General features: G+C 41.1%; 1 long non-coding RNA gene across 1 annotated transcript; it reads left to right on the top strand.

Annotated features, from left to right (window-relative positions):
• Positions 1 to 3215: 3215 nt before the first annotated feature.
• On the top strand, positions 3216 to 13895 carry LOC115140514 (uncharacterized). The gene is made up of 4 exons (XR_003865244.2): positions 3216 to 3388; positions 10068 to 10110; positions 10179 to 10274; positions 12690 to 13895. It is a non-coding gene; the product is annotated as an uncharacterized LOC115140514 (long non-coding RNA).
• The last annotated feature ends 7108 nt before the right edge of the window (positions 13896 to 21003 follow it).

Raw genomic sequence — 21003 nt, 5'->3', positions numbered from 1 at the left:
CACTGCTCAGAGCAGCAACAGGCCACATGGGCTTCTGCCTTCTCCCTCAGGTCCACACTCTAATCATAGATGCTGCTCAGACCTTCAGAGCGTTTCAGGTTGGAATCTGTAATATGAAAGAAAGTAAGAAATCAGTATTTTTGAATACGTCACATACAGTATGGTGTCTTCAGTAAAACAGTTGTCCATTCTAGAATCACTGACTGCCAGGCAGTGGAATTGTGTAGGTGGTCCTCACTGGGAGGCAGACAGTGCAGGACATGCTTAACAGTAGCATTTGAACTTCTTGCCATCAACAATCACCTGCTTCTCCAGCTTCAGACTCAGGATTCATGTGACATTCTGGGGTAGAGAGGTACAGTAATAACGTTAACTAAATGAACTGACATTTGTTAAAGTGATGCAACATCGGCAGTTCTCGGAAGAAAGCACCCAAGAATGGGCAAAGCTGATTGGGCTCTGGAGGCCACTAGGTGTTCCGTACTCCTGTCTGACTTCCCCATCAAGCCTTTCCACAGATTCAACAGGTCTGTCCCTTCATCCAGTCCACAACTTGAAACTGAGTGCCAAAATCATGCGATTTAAAACTTCTCTAGCTTATGTCTTCGTACATCAGCTGATATCTCAAAGTGCTGTACAGAAACCCAGCCTAAAACCCCAAACAGCAAGCAATGCATGTGTAGAAGCACGGTGGCTAGGAAAAACTCCCTAGGAATACGCCTAGAGAGGAACCAGGCTATGAGGGGTGGCCAGTCCTCTTCTGGCTGTGCCGGGTGGAGATTTTAACAACATGGGCAAGATGTGCATATGTTCATAAATGACCAGCATGGTCAAATAATAATAATCACAGTAGTTGTCGAGGGTGCAACAGGTCAGCACCTCAGGAGTAAATGTCAGTTGGCTTTTCATAGCCGATCATTGAGAGTATCTATACCACTCCTGTCTCTCTATAGAGTTGAAAACAGCAGGTTTACGACAGGTACCACATCCGGTGAATAGGTCAGGGTTCCATAGCCTCAGGCAGAACACTTGAAACTGAAGCAGCAGCACGGGCCAGGTGGACTGGGGACAGCTAGGAGTCATCATGCCAGGTAATCCTGAGGCATGGTCCACAGAGAGAGAGAATTAGAGAGAGCATACTTAAATTCACGCTGGACACCGGATAAGTACTCCAGATATAACAGACTGACCCTAGCCCCCCGACACATAAACTACTGCAGCATAAATACTGGAGGCTGAGACAGGAGGGGTCAGGTGGCCCCATCCAATGATACCCCCTGACCGGGCCAAACAGGCAGGATATAACCCCACTCACTTTGCCAAAGCACAGCCCCCACACCACTAGAGGGATATCTTCAACAACCAACTTACCATCCTGAGACATGGCCGAGTATAGCCCACAAAGATCTCCGCCACAGCACAACCCAAGGGGGAGCCCCAACCCAGACAGGAAGACCACGTCAGTGACTCAAACCACTCAAGTGACGCACCCCTCCTAAGGACGGCACGGAAGAGCACCAGCAAGCCAGTGACTCAGCCCCTGTAATAGGGTTAGAGGCTGAGAATCCCAGTGGAGAGAGGGGAACCGGCGGTTTGTTGCTCCAGTGCCTTTCTGTTCACCTTCACACTCCTGGGCCAGACTACACTCAATCATAGGACCTACTGAAGAGATGAGTCTTCAATAAACACTTAAAGGGTGAGACCGAGTCTGCGTCTCTCACATGGGTAGGCAGACCATTCCATAAAAATAGAGCTCTATAAGAGAAAGCCCTGCCTCCAGCTGTTTGCTTAGAAATTCTATGGACAATTAGGTGGCCTGCGTCTTGTGACCGTAGCGTACATGTAGGTATGTATGGCTGGACCAAATCGGAAAGATAGGTAGGAGCAAACCCATGTAATGCTTTGTAGGTTAGCAGTAAAACCTTGAAATCAGTCATTGCCTTAACAGGAAGCCAGTGTAGGGAGGCTAGCACTGGAGTAATATGATACTTTTTTTCGTTCTAGTCAAGATTCTAGCAGCCGTATTTAGCACTAACTGAAGTTTATTGAGTGCTTTATCCGGGTAGCTGGAAAGTAGAGCATTGCAGTAGTCTAACCAAGAAGTATCAAAGCATTGATTAATATTTCTGCATTATTTTTGGACAGAAAGTTTCTGATTTTTGCAATGTTACGTAGATGGAAAAAAGCTGTCCTTGAAACAGTCTTGATATGTTCGTCAAAAGAGAGATCAGGGTCCAGAGTAAAGCTGAGGTCCTTCACAGTTTTATTTGAGACGACAATACAACTCATCAAGATTAATTGTCAGATTCAACAGAACATCTCTTTGTTTCTTGGGACCTAGAACAAGCATCTCTGTATTGTCCGAGTTTAAAAGTAGAAAGTTTGCAGCCATCCACTTCCTTATGTCTGAAACACAGGCTTCCAGCGAGGGCAATTTTGGGGCTTCACCATGTTTCATTGAAATGTACAGCTGTGTGTCATCCACATAGCAGTGAAAGTTTACATTATGTTTTCGAATGACATCCCCAAGAGGTAAAATAAAAAGTGAATACAATAGTGGTCCTAAAACTGAACCTTGAGGAACACCGACATTTCCAGTTGTTTATCAAACCATCCACAGAGACAAACTGATATCTTTCCTACAGATAAGATCTAAACCAGGCCAGAACTTGTCTGTGTAGACCAATTTGGGTTTCCAATCTCTTCAAAAGAATGTGGTGATCGATGGCATCAAAAGCAGCACCTAGGTCTAGGAGCACGAGGACAGATGCAGAGCCTCGGTGTGTAGCCATTAAAAGGTAATTTACCACCTTCACAAGTGCAGTCTCAGTGCTATGATGGGGTCTAAAACCAGACTGAAGCATTTCGTATACATTGTTTGTCTTCAGGAAGGCAGTGAGTTGCTGCGCAACATCTTTTTCTAACATTTCTGAGAGGAATGGGTGATTCGATATTGGCCGATAGTTAAAAAAAATATTTTCTGGGTGTCACGCCCTGATCGTAGATTGCTTTGTATGTTTCTATTTTTTGTTTGATCAGGGTATGATGTGGGTGGGCATTCTATGTTTGTATGTCTAGATTTTGTATTTCTATGTATTTTCCGGGTATGGTTCTCAATCAGGGACAGCTGTCTTTCGTTGTCTCTGATTGAGAACCATACTTAGGTAGCCTGTTTTCCCAATGTTAGTTGTGGTTATTTTCTGTTTAGTGTTGGTTGCACCTTGCAGAACTGTTTCGGCTATTCTTTTGTTATTTTGTATTCAGTGTTCAGTTAGTTAAACTATTAAAGATTAACACATACACACACATTAAGATTAACACACACATTAACTGCACTTTGGTCCAATGACTCTTCTTCTTCCGACAAAAGCTGTGACACTGGACAAAGGTTTGGCTTTTTCAAGAGAGGCTTTACTACTTTTAGTGAGTTTGGTACACCTCCCTCCGGTGGATAGAGAGCCGTTTATTATGTTCGACATAGGAGGGCCAAGCACAGGAAGCAGCTCTTTCAGTAGTTTAGTTGGAGTAGGGTCCAGTATGCAGCTTGAAGGTTTAGAGGCCATGATTATTTTCATCATTGTGTCAAGAGATATAGTACTCAAACTTTTGAGTGTCTCCCTTGATCCTAGGTTCTGGCAGAGTTGTGCAGACTCAGGACAACCTGAGCTTTGGAGGAATACGCAGATTTAAAGGGGAGTCCGGAATTTGCTTTCTAATGATCATGATCTTTTCCTCAAAGAAGTTCATGAATGTATTACTGCTGAACTGAATGCCATCCTCACTTGGGGAATGCTGCTTTTTAGTGAGCTTTGTGACAGTATCTGAAATAAATTTCTGATTTTTCTGATTTTCGTCAGTTAAGTTGGAAAAATACGATGATCGAGCAGCAGTGATGGCTCTTCGATACTGCACAGTACTGTCTTTCCAAGCTAGTCGGAAGACTTCCAGTTTGGTGTGGTGCCATTTCCGTTCCAATTTTCTGGAAGCTTGCTTCAGAGCTCGGGTTTTTTCTGTATACCAGGGAGCTAGTTTCTTGTGACAAATGTTTTTTTGTTTTTAGGGGTGAGACTGCTTCTAGGGTATTGCGCAGTTAGGTGGTTAATTTATTTTTGTCCTCTGACGTCCTTGGGTAGGCAGAGGGAGTCTGGAAGGGCATCAAGGAATCTTTGGGTTGTCTGAGAATTTATAGCCTGACTTTTGATGATCCTTGGTTGGGGTCTGAGCAGATTATTTGTTGTGATTGCAAACGTAATAAAATGGTGGTCCGATAGTCCAGGATTATGAGGAAAAACATTAAGATCTACAACATTTATTCCATGAGACAAAACTAGGTCCAGAGTATGACTGTGGCAGTGAGTAGGTCTGGAGACATGTTGGACAAAACCCACTGAGTGGTTTTGATGGCTCCGAAAGCCTTTTGGAGTGGGTCTGTGGGCTTTTCCATGTGAATATTAGTCACCAAAAATGTGAATGTTGTCTGATATGACTACAAGGTCCGATAGGAACTCAGTGAGGAACGCTGTATATGGCCCAGGGGGCCTGTAAACAGTAGCTATAAAAAGTGATTGAGTAGGCTGCATAGATTTCATGACTAGAAGCTAAAAATACGAAAACATTTTGTTTTTTTTGTAAATTGAAATTTGTTATCGTAAATGTTAGCAACACCTCCGCCTTTGCGGGATGCACGGGGATATGGTCACTAGTGTAACCAGCAGTTGAGGTCTCATTTAATTCATCAGGCTTAAGCCATGTTTCAGTCAGGCCAATCACATCAAGATTATGATCAGTAATTAGTTAATTGACTATAACTGCCTTGGAAGTGAGGGATCTAACATTAAGTAGCCCTATTTTGAGATGTTAGGTATCACAATCTCTTTCAATAATGGCAGGAATGGAGGAGGTCTTTATTCTAGTGAGAATGGTAAGGTGAACACCGCCATGTTTAGGGGAGTTAGAGCCCTGTCTATGTTCGTAGATAAGATGAGAGCACCCCTCCAGCTAGGATGGAGTCCATCACTCCTCAACAGGCCAGGCTTGGTCCAATTATCTACAAATTATATCTTTTGGGAGGGGCAGAAAACAGTTTTCAACCAGAGATTGAGTTGTGAGACTCATCACTCCCCCGAATTGGGAGGGGGCCAGAGACAATTACTTGATGCCGACATCTTTCAAGCTGATTTACACACTGAAGCTATGTTGTGCTTGGTGACCTCTGACTGTTTCATCCTAATATTGTTGGTGCCAACGTGGATAACAATATCTCTCTACACTCACCAGTTTTAGCTTTAGCCAGCACCATCTTCAGATTAGCCTTAACATCGGTAGCCCTGCCCCCTGGTAAACAGTGTATGATCGCTGGATGATTCGTTTCAAGTCTAATACTGCAGGTAATGTAGTCACCAATGACTGGGGTTTTCAATTTGTCAGAGCTAATTTATTTTTTATTTTACCTATATTTAACTAGGCAAGTCAGTTAAGAACAAATTCATATTTTCAATGACGGCCTAGGAACAGTGGGTTAACTGCCTGGGATTTGAACTTGCAACCTTCCGGTTACTAGTCCAACACTCTAACCACTAGGCTACCCTGCTAATGGTGGGAGGCTTCAGCGTCTCAGACCCTGTAACAGGAGGAGTAGAGACCAGTGAAGGCTCGGCCTCTGACTCGCTGCTTATTGGGGAGAACCGGTTGAAAGTTTCTGTCGGCTGAATGAGCGACACCGGTTGAGCATTCTTCAGCATTTCCCTAACCGTAAAGGTAGCAAAGTAAGGTTAGCAACAAAACGCACAGCAACACGTAAACAGCATTGTTTGGTGTTGTAGGCTGGGTTTCTGTATAGCACTTTGTGACGTTGGCTGATGTAAAAATTACTTTATAAATACATTTGATTGATTGATTGACAGATTCGCACCCACTTTGAGATCTAAATATATATGTCACCTTGAGCGACAGGGAGAGAGAACTCCATGGCCAGACCCTGGTCTCTTCACCATGAGATACTGTCTGTTCTGAATTAAGTATCATTCATACAAATCTTAACCTTGTGACCCATTCATACATCTGTTTGTTGTCATGAACATCCAAGAGGATAGACTTTGCTATAAAATGCTGTGTCTCAAACCAGCTCATTGAGTTCTCAGTGATCACCTCCAGGGGTGATTACCGACCAGCTCCATTACTGCACTAATGAATAATCAAGTTTGATTGCTGTACAAAGTCTCTCCTTTTGATTACAATAATTCCACCACACTTTACCAACACATGCAGTGCCCTTTGCTCTGTTGACCAAATCCTCCCCCTTTCTTTTTCTTTTCTTTCTGAGTAGCCCACACAGCGCTCCCCATCCCAGTAAGGATGGGTCTGTCATGAACACCCTGCGAGACACAACTCGGCTCATGACAACCCCTTGCAACAGCAGTCGTGGTTCTCTTGAAGGAGTCAATGCCCTTAGGCACGACAGGGATTACTTGAGCAACCAATGGCAGTGGCTCAATTCGTCCAGACACGTAGCAATCACCCAGTGCTGAAACAGACATCAACAGAAGTCCCAGAGTTACCACCGCTATCATAGAGGACATAAGACCCAATAACTGCATGCACAAGGGAAAAGGCACTGAGTGCCCCAGCTGAAACCGTGCCAGACAGAGCCAGACTGCAACCCTCTGTTGAGACAAATGCATGATTCAAAACCGAGTCCAGAACGAGACCCAGAAACTGAATGCACCGAGCCAGAGTCAAACTACTTTTTTTGTGATTCATTGTGAATCCCAGTGACTGAATATAGTAAACCAGCATAGCTGCGTGGAGCTCTACATGTTCCCTTAAGTCCGATACGACCAGCCAATTGTCCAGATCCCCTGGCAACGCACCGGTGCCAAAGCCACCTCCACCACCATAGAAAAGTTGCAGGGCGATAGGAAGATGGGGAGGATGTTTAAATGAGATTTGATAGAAGCAATTCATATTGCCTCCAGACAATTGTTGTGTGTAATAGCACATGCATCCTTCAGATCTATGGAGGTGAACCAATCGCTGGGACGCACCAACTGCAATGGAAGTGTGAGCATTTTCAATATTCAACATTGAGGTATTTGTTTAAAACACACAAGTCCAGGATGGGACGCAATGTTCCACCACTCTTGGGAAATAACAACTACTGACTGTACCAACTGCTCTGTACTTCTGACTAGAGGTCTTCACGGATCCACCTTCACCCGAATACACAGGACCCGAGCGGATCCGGATCCAGAATGCTAAATAATGTCACAGGTCTGGGTCGGATCTTATATGATTTTCCACGAGTTTCGGGTATGTGTAATTTCAATTGACTTGTCCGGAAGGTCCCATACAGATCCGAACATGACTGCTGCATTAGAGAGAGAGGTGGAGAAATTGCATAATTTATGCATAATTTATGCTGCTGCTCTTTGCTTTTCACGAGAGTGGCGCATGTAGCTTGTTGTTGTTGGCCAATCATCATTTTAAACACAATGATTTTTAGTGATATTGAATTGTATTTGGTTATCATCTACATTTGAAGGAGAGGCATCTTCTGCTTGGATAGTTTCATATGTGCCACTGACTAAGTCTGGTTTTAATTCCAGTTTGTCTACAAATTAATTATTTATATGGTGGATTCAAGTCTCCATCCCAACCAAAATCAAAGTTAAAGAATAGGACTAAATCAGATCAAATCAAACTTTAAAGGCACTTTAAATCAAGTTTGATTTGATTTAGTCCTATTATTTAACTTAGATTTTTGGTTGAGATGGAGATGTGAATCCAACATAACATAACCTTCTTCCTGTTGAGCATAAAATGTAAAGATTGGAGAGAAGGGGGAGTGTCTTAAGTGGGATATAAATATCTGGATGAGACAAATGTTGGGTTGTCTGAATACAGCTGTACAGAACCTTTGGGAAGGACTAAACTTGGTTAAAGCTTCTCTGTGATGAGAAAGTTAGAGGCTCAAAGATCCCCCATGCCATGCTAATCTCTCACCATTACCAAAATCAGTCATGTATACAGCCATGCCTTCATTGCCTGGTCTTCTCCTGGGCTGCTGCAATGATGATGAATGGGCCATGTCGGCGGATAATGGGGCCAGACAGCTCAGCATTAGCTATAGCTTGGGTTTCATAGTGTTGCTGTGAATGGGGAAGTGGACTGCATTTAATAGCACACACGTTTTCCAATAACAGCAGCATTCTGCAAGGGCTGACCAATACTTTATCAAAGCCTTCGAGCGGTATCGAGCAGGGCTGATTTTAAAGGGGCATTCCATTGAAGTTACACATTTTAATATGTTTTTCTTTTCCACATGAGAGTCAGCAGCATGTCAATGTAACCGGTGTGAAATGGCTAGCTAGTTAGGGGTGGTGCGCGCTAATAGCATGTCAATTGGTGACGCCACTCGCTCTGAGACCTTGAAGTAGTGGTTCCCCTTGCTCTGCAAGGGCCGTGGCATTTGAGGAGCGATGAGTAACGATGCTTTGTGAGTGGCTGTTGTCTGGGTGCAGAGGGTCCCTGGTTCGAGCCCGGCGAGGGGACGGACTAAAGTTAAACTGTTACATCAACATCACCTTCCTTAGCAGCTATAGAGGAACATTTAGATGTTTACCAATTGACACGGGCACAGTTCTTTAAAACCTCTTATGGATCATGCGCATTTTCGCAGCTTTTTGTTAAAAATCGCGCAACATTTCAAAGTCCTGCTACTCATGCCAGGAATATAGTATATGCAAATGATAAGTATGTGTGTATAGAAAACACTCTGAAGTCTCTAAAACTGGTTAAATCGTGTCTGTGGCTATAACACAACGTGTTTAGCAGTAAAAATCTCTCGAAAAACTGTTCTCCAAAAACACAAAAAATATATTAATCCGCCAGTCAATGTATTGTTCAAGGCGACTGCAAATACATGAAGCCGTAATGTAAACACCTACAGCTTCCACACGATGTCGCCAGTGCTGGCATTTTGAGCAGACTTAATCCTTGGTTGTAATTACGTTTTATCCTTTCCTGTTTCAGTCTCTCAACAGGATGTTATTAAAATGGAAAAGATGGCCGTTGATTTCCAGACTAGCTGCTATCGAATACAGATCGCCCCGTGATGAATTGTATTGCTAATTAACGTTTATTAATACCTAAAGTTGGCACCTTTTGTCATTGACGTTGCGTCTTGTAAAAGGGAATATTCCTGGATCAGACCGGTCTTCAGAAAATGACATTTTGGCTATACAATGACGGAGTTAATCGGGAAAAAGACCCAATTGTGATGTTTATGGGATATATAGGAGTGCCAAGAAAGAAGCTCATCAAAGGTAATGAATGTTTTATATTTTATTTCTGCGTTTTGGGTAGCGCCGGCTACCGCAAAATCTGTCGTTTTAGATGAAGTTCCAGTACTTTGGGGGTGCATGCTATCAGATAATAGCTTCTCATGCTTTCGCCGAAAAGCATTTTACAAATCTGACTCTGTAGCTAGATTCACAACGAGTGTAGCTTTAATTCACTACCTTGAATGTGTGTTTTAATGAAAGTTTGAGTTTTATCAAAAACTATACGTGGCGCTATTGAAATTTCCGCTGATTTGATCCCGACAGCGGAACCCACTCCCTAAAATGTTTAAGTTGCTCAATGTCCTCTCAACTGCCCAGTCTGAGAACAACCAGCAGGCTAGAACCTTCCGCTAGTCTCAAACCCTTAAGCTTTTGCAGATGTATGAAAGAAAGTAAAAGCAATAACATAGTAGAAGCGAGGATAATAGAATTGAGTAGATGCAATAATCCTATCCCATTCCTACTGCCTGCTTCTACCTATCCAGTTCCTACCACATCTATAGTGATGTAATTCTGGTTAATTATACACTATTCATGATGCCCATTTAATGGGAACCGATGAACTTTAAATGCATTTGAAGTTCATTGGTGTGAACTGGGATGAGTATTTGATTCGATCATTTCATTAGTACAGTGCTCTGTTTTTCTCATACGCACTTACACACAGTAGTGACCCATTCTAACTGTGAGCCTTTCTTTCTACCCACACGGATCAATGTACTCCAGTCTAAGAGAAGATCGGAAATCGGATCGGAAGATCCTCAAATCGGTAAATATCGTTTTCTATGTCTTTTGCCTCGTGTACGACGTCTCTGATTGGTACGTTCCTGTCCGTAGATGCTGTCCTTCATGTACGCCCACCTGACCTTCTTCCACCAGGGTTACGACCTCTTCAGTGAACTACAACCTCTCATGAAACAGCTGGGGGGACAGGTAGGCCTTTACCCCATTTACTCCCATTAAACTGTAACTGTATCTCCACCTGGCCCATCCGAACGCATAGTGGTTCTTAAACCTCTCCTCGGGGATCCCCAGATATTTTACAATTCACCTAGTTAAGGCTTGATGATGATAAGTTGCCAAGTTGAATCAGGTGTGCTAGCTCTGGGGGGTTCCCCGAGGAGAGGTTTGAAAACCACTGTCCCCTCAGCGCTAACATACCTGATTCAACTTGGCAGCTTATCATCAAGCTCTTACTCTCTATATAGAAAGGTAAAGCCATGCCAGTCAACGCTTTTTTTCTCCTTGCCAAGGAGTTGAACTAGGTGAAAATGAATTGCTTCGCCCCACAAACCAAACTGTTGTCCATTATTTTCGATGGGTGCATATGTACACAAATGTGCCCTAGTTTAGTTCAGTGGCACTACGTTGGGACAACCAACACTGGGCCTATGCACTTTCATTGTGTGTTCCATGGTCACTGGTAGGGCTGGGAATTGCCGGTGACCTCCTGATGCGATACTATCATGATCCTTAGATGCCGATACGATAGTTATTGCGATTCTCACGATTTTATATGTATGTATCGCAAATAGCTATTGCACACTATATGTCTGCTGCGGAGAGAAGAGAGAACAAGTTTTGATCAGTCAGATAAATAAAAGTACTGAAGAGATGTTGGCTCACTATTTAAAAGGAAGATATAGGATAAAACAAACTGGAGTTTTGGCTCAGGTACAGCCGACTAGCGCTAGCTAACGCTACCTACAGTAGCAAATGTTAGTAATTGGATTTTTTTTTAAATATAGATTTTTTTTCCACCATCACTGGTCAGATACACCAGCAGCTTCCTCTGGGCCAGGGGGAGTTTAAAATAGGGCTGGGCGATATGGCCAAAGTATCCTATCACATATATTTTTTTTAATTGCCGGTTTGACAGCATTTTATGTTTTGTGAGTAGTGCGTGACCCTAGGGTGGCAACACAAACATTCTCTAAGTGATTTCAATGGGTCTTTCTCCATTCTGATTGTTTTATACTGTTCAATTCAACTTCAATCAAAAATAATTTCCTGCATTTTCTGCACTCATTTGTGATAATTTCCACACTGCCACAAGATATTTCTATTTATTTAACTAGTCAGTTAAGAACAAATTCTTATTTACAATGAAGGCCTACCCCTGCCAAACCCTAACGACACTGGGCCAATTATGCGTTGCCCTATGGTAATCCTAATTACAGCCGGTTGTGATACAGCCTGGAATCAAACCAGGGTCTGTAGTGACGCCTCTAGCACTGAGCACGTGAGGTCAAATAAGATGCCAAGTCACTGTCCTGAAATGGGGAGGTGGGTGGTGCATAGAGGCTCACCTTTTTGGACGGTGACTATGGAGCCAATGTATTAAGTTAATGTGTTCTGGCTAAGCAACACAAACATAGGCACAGACACATGATAACATACGCACTATACACACACGTACACATTAATTTTGTGTTGTAGATATGTGGTAGTGGAGTAGAGGCATGAGGGCACACATTTAGTGTGTTTTGAAATCTGAATGTATTGTAATGTTTTTAAAATTGTATAACTGGCTTAATTTTGCTGGACCCCAGGAAGAATAGCTGCTGCCTTGGAGCAGCTAATGGGGAACCATAATAAATGGAAATATGTTGTGTGCTCCTTTTGGAAATGGATTGATTGGTGAGTGATAATCTTTGAATTAGTTAGAATGGTTTATTCATGAAAATCTGTACTGTTTTATATATAATGTTTTGGGAGAGCAGTTAAATGTGTATTGTTACAGTGGTATGTTTTGCAAGTGTGTGTGTACATAGGACAGTAATCTGGATAACTCTGGAAAAACCCTGGCTGGCTTGGCTGTGCCCACTCCCTCTCAGAACCCTGAATTTAGTGTTTTCTTCAATACTCTCATTACCAGTGTGCATTGCATGGTTTTGTCTATGTATATATTATTACTGCATGATACAGCCTTTGGCTAACTACAAATGTCCAAGTTTCCGGGGGTATATGGTGCTCCAGGTGTTACCTGTTAGTGGTGGTGGTGGGGTGTACATGTAAACGTGTACAGCTTGCCGTGTTCAGGTAGGATGAGAGAAGTGTTGGGGGGGTCAGCTTTAATATTGCAGATAGATTGAGGCTTCCATCAATGTAATTGTCTGCATCCTTTCAAATCCCCCATTAATTCAAAAAATATATATACAGTATGTATATATTTTTTTTAAAATATATTTTCCTTTATTATTTTCCACTAACCCTACCATCCCTCCCCTAATTGGAGTAAACTAATGGACAACAACTCTTAGGCTTCTACTTCCAGCTTATTCATACTATATACACATTTTATCAACACTGTATAGTTTACAATACTTATTTTTTCTTTGTTTTTAGTACCATCCTTCAGCTCCACTCAACCCCTCCCATCCATCTCTGAAAACCATCCAGTTTTGATATCTTTTTGCCGTATATTTTTCAACTGTGCTGTGATATTTCACAGAAGTTCTGAACCTTTCTATTCTCATAGATTCTACATATTAAAGAAACATTTTTGCTAAGAGTATTATTAATCGACTGACTATGACTTGTTAAAATGACCCAGTAGTGCTATTTGCAGAGTTAGCTCCAGGTAAATGTTGCAATTCTTTAGCCATTCCTGAGCGCTCCAGTTATTGATTATTGAACATTATGATTTCATTGCTGTTATAGGCCTACAGAAAATAAAAGCTTTGCATTGCAATCTCTGATTGTTATTTCCACGCTCCATCCATGATGGTAAAGAATCTGGGTTTATTCATGTTTAGTTGTTTATTTAATGATCCTCACCTCATTAAACCAGGTGGCGTAACAGCTACAATCTTTAAATTGTAAACAACTTGTGCTGTAGTTTGAATGCTGCAACAGCTAACTGGTGAATGTTTTAATTGAATCAGTAGATTTTGATCGTTTCTGTGTATTTTAAAGCTGATGCATGATTCTGACAGTAAGCAACTTCTATCAAAATGTGTATATGAGTGTTTGCAAACTGTATCCGACAGGATCAAGCATTTACAGTACTGAAATGTCCATCTGGCTTTAATTTGTCAGAGTTGTCTCTTGAAAAGTGGAGTTTCATCTGTTCTTATTTAGTGCTGTAATCCAAAGGATTGAATGTGAATCCAAAATTAATATGAATGCAGCCGAAGCATCACCCAAGTAGGTGCTACATATCGTCAATGGAGGAGCAGATGCCTACGGAGGAGCGGCTACTATAGCGAATCTGGGAACAACGGAGAAGCAGAGGGGCCCTAATGAAATGCTCCTGGCATGTCTGACAGACTGACTTTCTCCCTGGCTGTACCAACGATGCCCCCTCCACTCCAGCCATAGGCTTCAGACTTTCTCAAACCCTCTCAACTCCTTTTCCAAGCAGATATCTGAAGCGGACTAGAGACACCATTCGCTCGCCTCTTTAATTTGTTTTGTTTAGCTTTAAATGCTTTGATTATTTTGTAATATAAAGTGCCTTCAGAAAGTATTCATGCCCCTTGATTTATTCCACATTTTGTTGTGTTACAGCCTGAATTGAACATTTATTAAATATACTGTTTTCACACAATACCCCATAATGTGAAAACATGTTTTTAGAAATGTTAGCAAATTTGTTGAAAATTAAATACTGAAATCTCATTTGCATAAGTATTCACCCCCACCTGAGGCAATACTTTGTAGAAACACCTTGGCAGCGATTATAGTTGTGAGTCTTTCTGGGTAAGTCTCCAAGAGCTTTGCACACCTGGATTGTACAATATTTGCCCATTTATTATTTGAAAAATTATTCAATCTCTGCCAGCTTGATTGTTGATCATTGCTAGACAGCCATACCATTCTTGCTATAGATTTTCACCGTCAAAACAAACTGCCGTAGGCCACTCAAGAACATTCAATGTCGTCTTGGTAAGCAACTTCAGTGTAGATTTGGCTTTGTGTTTTAGGTTATTGTACTGCTGAAAGGTGAATTTGTCTCACAGTGTCGGTTGGAAAGCAGACGAAACCAGGTTTTCCTCTAGGAATTGCCTGTGCTTATACAGTTGAAGTCGGAAGGTTACATACACTTTAGATTGGAGTTTATAAAACTTTTTTCTTCAACCACTCCACAAATTTCTTGTTAACAAACTATAGTTTTGGCAAGTCTGTTAGGACATCTACTTTGTGCATGACACAAGTAATGTTTCCAAAAATTGCTTACAAACAGATTATTTCACTTATAATTCACTGTATCACTATCCAGTGATTCAACTTACTGTAAGTAAGTGCCTTTAAATAAACAGTTTGGAATATTCCAGATGGCGGCATGGCTTTAGAAGCTTCTGATAGGCTAATTGACAACATTTGAGTCAATTGGAGGTGTACCTGTGGATGTATTTCAAGGACAACCTTCAAAACGCAGTGCCTCTTTGCTTGACATCAAGGGAAAATCAAACGAAATCAGCCAAGATCTAAAAAAAAAAGAATTGTCAACCTCCAAGTCTGGTTCATCCTTGGGAACAATTTCAAAATGCCTGAAGGTACCACGTTTAGCTGTACAAACAATAGTACGCAAGTATAAACACCATGGGACCACACAGCCATCATACCGGATGGGACGTTAAACGGGTGTCCTGACTGTCATTAAAGATCCCATGGCACTTATCGTAAGAGTAGCGGTGTTAACCCCGGTGTCCTGGCTAAATTCTCAATCTGGCTCTCAAACCATCATGGTCATCTAATAATCCCCAGGTTACAATTGACTCATTCATCCCCCTCTCCCCTGTAACTATTTCCCAGGTCGTTGCTGTAAATGAGCACGTGTTCTCAGTCAACTTACCTGGTAAAATAACGGATAAAACAATACCACTCAGGAAGGAGACTCATTCTGTCTCCTAGAGATAAAGTACTTTAATCGCAAAAAACTGCTAATCAATCCCAGAACAGCAGCAAAGGACCGTATGAAGATGCTGGAGGAAACGGGTACAAAAGTAACTATATCCATAGTAAAACAAGTCCTATCTCGACATAACGTCGGCAGCGTAGCCTAGTGGTTAGAGCATTGGACTAGTAACCGAAAGGTTGCAAGTTCGAATCACCAAGCTGACAATGTCCAAATCTGTTGTTTTGCCCCTGAACAAGGCAGTTAACACACTGTTACTAGGCCACCATTGAAAATAAGATTTTTTCTTAACCGACTTGCCTAGTTAAAAGGTAAAAGTAACCTGAAAGGCTGCTCAGCAAGGAATACACTGCTCCAAAACCGCCATAAAAAAAGCCAGACTACGGTTTGCAACTGCACATGGGTAGAAAAATCGTACTATTTGGAGAAATGTCCTCTGGTCTGATGAAACAAAAAGGGTGCTTGATGCTTGCAAGCCGAAGAACACCATACCAACTGTGAGGCACGAGGGTCACAGCACCATGTTGTGGGGGTGCTTTGCTGCAGGCAGGACTGGTCCAATTTGTAAGTCGCTCTGGATAAGAGCGTCTGCTAAATGACTTAAATGTAAATGTAAATGTGCACTTCACAAATTAGATGGCATCATAAGGATATATTGAAGCAGCATCTCAAGACATCAGTCAGGAAGTTAAAGCTTGGTCGCAAATGGGTCTTCCAAATGGACAATGACCCCAAGCATACTTCCAAAGATGCGGCAAAATGGCTTAAGGACAACAAAGTCAAGTTATTGGAGTGGCCATCACAAAGCCCTGACCTCAATCCTATAGAACATTTGTAGGCAGAACTAAAAAAGCATGTGCGAGCAAGGAGGCCAACAAACCTGACTCAGTTACACCAGCTCTGTCAGGAGGAATGAGCCAAAATTCACCCAACGTCTTGTGGGAAGCTTGTAAGAAGGCTACCCGAAACATTTGACCCAAGTTAAACAATTTAAAAGGCAATGCTACCAAATACTAATTGATTGTATGTAAACTTCTGACCCACTGGGAATGTGATCAATTAAATAAAAGCTGAAATGAATCACTACTATTTTTCTGACATTTCACATTCTTAAAAATAAGTGGTGATCCTAACTGACCTAAAATAGGGATTTTTTTTACTAGGATTAAATGTCAGGAATTGTGAAAAACTGAGTTTAAATGTAGTTGGCTAAGGTGTATGTAAACTTCCGACTTCAACTGTAGCTGCGTTTCATTTGTTTTTATCCGAAAAAAAAACTCCTTAGTCCTTGCCGATGACAAGCATACCACATTTTTTGCAGTATTACTTAAGTGCCTTGTTGCCAACAGGATGCATGTTTTGGAATATTTTTACTATGTACAAGCTTCCTTCTTTACACTCTTTCATTTAGGTTAGTATTGTGGAGTAACTACATTGTTGATCCATCCTCAAATCACAACAAACTCTGAAACTGTTTTAAAATCACCATTGGCCTCATGGTGAAATACCTGAGTAGTTTCCTTCCTCTCCGGCAACTGAGTTATGAAGGACACCTGTATCTTTCTAGTGACTGAGTGTATTGATACACCAGCCAAAGCCTAATTGATAATGTCACCATGCTCAAAGGGATATTAAGCATTTGCTTTTTCTTTTTTTTACCAATCTGTGCCCTTGGTGCGAAGCATTGAAAAACCTCACTGAGCTTTGTGGTTGTATCTTTGCTTGAAATTCAATACTCGATTGAGGGACCTTCTATATATATGTGTGTGTGTGGGGTACAGAGATGGGGTAGTTAAAAAAAATCACATTAACCACTATTGTTGAACACGGAATGAGTCCATGCATCTTATGTGATTTGTTAAGCACATTTTTACTCCAACTTATTTAGGCTTGCCATAGCAAATGGGTTGAATACTAATTGACTCAAGATGTTTCAGCTTTTTTTTTAAACTGCAAAATGTTCTACAAACAAAATTCCACTTTGATATTATGCGGTATCGTGTGTTACATTCAGGCTATAACACAGAATTTGGGAGAAAGCAAAGGGGTGTGAATGCTTTCTGAAGGCACATATTTTCTGAAGTCTTAAATTATGTTTCATATAGTCCCACCATTTCTTTATTATTTTCAGAAAACAATGGGTTTTGCAATGCTGCTTGAAATGTATTCAAAATTATATTAGGAACAGTCATTCAGAATATTGGTGAAATAAAAGAGAACTGTTTGTGGCAAAGATGACAATGAGATTAAGCACTGTTCAGTGCAGCGACAAACCAAATGGTCTTCTGCAGTCTCCCTCAGGTCCACACTCTTATCATAGATGTTGCTCAGACCCATTCAAGTTGAAATCTTGAATAGGAAAGAAAATGAGGAATTAGGATTTGCAGATGTGTTCATTGACTACATCAGATACTGTTTGACATCTTCAGTAAAACAGTTTTGTAGACTTACCGGTGGGGAGGCAGTGGAAACCAATGGTGACAGGGATGGTCCTCACTGGGAGGCAGCCAGGCAGACAGCGCATTACATACTCAGTAGCATTTGGACTCCTTGCCATCAACAATCACCTGCTTCTCCAGCTTTACAGACTCAATCTTCATGCGACATTCTGGGATAGATGGGTGCAGTAATATGTTAACTAAATTAACTGACATTTGTTAAAGTGATGCAGCATAGGCAGTAGGCTAAGATTTACCAGACTTGTCACGGCAGTTTTCGGAAGGAAGCACCCAGGAATGGGCGAAGCTGACTGGGCTATTGGTCAGGCGTCCACTGGGTGTATGGTATTCCTGTCGGACTTCCCCATCAGCCTTTCCACAGATCTGTCCCTTCATCTAGTCCACAACTTGAATCTGAGTGCCAAGGATCAAACAGGGAATTAGCCAGGCTCTATTTCATGTGTTGGCCCTCCTTTATAAAACACTTCCCACTGGGAACACACTGGTTGAATCAACGTAATGTGACATGGAATCTACGTGGAAAATACTCTGGATTTCAAAAAAGTAATCAAATTGTATTTGTCACACGCGCCGAATACAACATGTGTAGACCTAACAGTGAAAGCCCTTAACTCTATTTCTTGAACTCCATTATTGGTTAAGAAAATATTTACTATATAAACTAAAGTAACAAAATAACATAACAACAGTGAGGCTATATACAGAGGGTACCGGTATCTATAGGTAGTTTCCAATTGTGAATTTCAAATTATTTTCTAACAAGTTTTACTAAAAAAAAGTTTGAATTGAGGTGTGTTCCGCCTCATTAATTCACATATGTAGCCCATTTCACTGTTGTGGATAATTTATGTTTAAGGCTTTACTGAGCCAGACAACTTCTCTTCAACAAGAGCCCCAGCACTTCCAGACATTTCTCCAGATCAAGTATGAAGACATCCAAGACTTCCCATTTCCCGGTTGTTTTGAACCTTCATCAGATTGCAACTATGATACCTCAGGGTTGCCAGCTCGACCCCCCTCCTTTCCAGGGATTTTATTTAGCGTATAAACTTGCAACCCATTTATTGATAAATCCCCCATCATAGGAATATTTCCTGCATCATATCCCCCCATGATACCGTCGCCGATTTCAACCTCCCATGGAGTAAAAAAAAAACACCAATAAAATAAACCCCCCTAAATGGTTTCATCCCCATTTATTTTATTAGGAGTAGATCAGCTTTAATATTGCAGATAGACAATTACATTGAGGAAGCTACAATCAGAGTCACTTCCAATCCCCCATTCAAAAGTTCAAATACACACCCATTCAAAAGTTTGGGTTCACTTAGAAATGTCCTTTTTTTTGTCCATTAAATAACATCAAATCGATCAGAAACAGTGTTGACATTGTTAATGTTGTAAATTACTATTGTAGCTGGAAACGGTAGATTTTTTATGGAATATCTACACAGGCGTACAGAGGCCCATTACCAGCAACCATCACTCCTGTGTTCCAATGGCACGTTGTGTTAGCTAAGCCAAGTTTATAATTTTAAATGGCTAATTGATCATAAGAAAACATAATTGCAAAAGGGTTATCACAGCTGAAAACTGTTGTCCTGATTAAAGGAGCAATAAAACTGGCCTTCTTTAGACTAGTTGAGTATCTGGAGCATCAGCATTTGTGGGTTCAATTACAGGCTCAAAATGTCCAGAAACAGACTTTCTTCTGAAACTCATCAGTCTATTCTTGTTCTGAGAAATGAAGGCTATTCCATGCAAGACATTACCAAGAAACGGAAGATCTCTTACAACGTGGTGTACTACTCCCTTCACAGAACAGCGCAAACTGGTTCTAACATGAATAGAAAGAGTGGGAGGCCCTGGTGCACAACTGAACAAGAGGACAAGTACATTAGTGTGTCTAGTTTGAGAAACAGATGCCACAATAGTCCTCAACTGGCAGCTTCATTAAATCGTACCCGTAAAACACCGTTCTCAATGTCAACAGTGAAGACTCCGGGCTGCTGGCCTTCTAGGCATAACTTCTCTGTCCAGTGTCTATTCTTTTGCCCATCTTAATATTTTTATTGGCCAGTCTGAGCTAAGGCTTTTTCTTTGCAACTCTGCCTAGAAGGCCAGCATCCCGGAGTCTTCACTGTTGAGACTGGTGTTTTGCGGGTACTATCTATCTATTTTTGTTTTTGCTGATTTTCTATTAATTTATTGGAGTGAGATCATTTATTTATTTCGGGATATGTATGCTGAGTATATCTCCATAACCATAAGAACATTGGTAAACTACATGGTAATGCAAAAGTTAACTTTTTTTGTGATCCAATACGTAATATCACTTATCATAATTTTTACAACCAAATTATCTAGATCCTCTATGAGGGTCTGGAGGGATCCAAGTTGTGGATTTTAAAGAAAACATTAATCAGCGTACACCTTTGTTTTTAAGCCCTGCATTTCTAATCCCTTGATATTGTTGGAGCTGATTTTAATAGCCATAATAAATATGCCAATAGTGGACAACCTTGTTTTACTCCTCTTGACAGTTTAAAACTTTGAGAAGTAGCCATTATTTACTATTTTACACATAGGGTTACTATACATAACTAACCCATTTGATAAGAGATTCTTCAAAATTGAAGTGATCCATGCATTTATATATAAACTCCAGTCGTACAAAAGCCTTTTCAAAGTCAGCTATGAAAAGCAGGCCTGGTGTCCCAGATTTTACATTAGTGTTCTATTGTTTCCAGTACATGCCTTATATTATCTCCAATGTATCGTCCATGTAAAAAACCTGTCTGATTAGAATTAATAATACCTTTTAATTCTATGCGCTATACATTTTGCATCACAACGCTGTAAGAGGCCTCCAATTTTTTTAAACGGACTGGATCGTTATATTTCCCACTTGTATCCTGTTTCATTAATAATGAAATCAGACTTACTTGTTGAGTGTCTGGTTACCTACCATTTAGATAGGAGTGGTTAAAACATGCTAATAACGGTCCTCTGAGTATATCAAAAAAGGTTTGGTGTACCTCAACTGATATGCCATCCAGCCCTGGAGTTGTCCCAGACTTACAGGCTTCAATTGCGTCAAGAAGTTCCTCCTCTGTAATTACCTTCACGTGAGTCTCTGTATTGGTGTTAATTTTACATTAGTAATATAAAAGAAATCCATACAATTAGCTTCAGTTAGAGGATATGGAGGAGACAAATGAAAACATATGCTTACATTATTTTTGGTACCATTTCAATGTTGAATATTAAAAACAGATTTTGGTGGATTTTTCCCCATATTTCATCCAGTTTGCTTTAGTCATCCAGGTTTAGCTTTCGT

This window comes from Oncorhynchus nerka, linkage group LG13 (genome assembly GCF_034236695.1).
Source record: "Oncorhynchus nerka isolate Pitt River linkage group LG13, Oner_Uvic_2.0, whole genome shotgun sequence".
In the NCBI taxonomy this organism is placed as follows: Eukaryota; Metazoa; Chordata; class Actinopteri; order Salmoniformes; family Salmonidae; genus Oncorhynchus; species Oncorhynchus nerka.
Note: the sequence above shows the minus strand (reverse complement) of the source record. Positions and strands in the feature narration are given on the sequence as shown.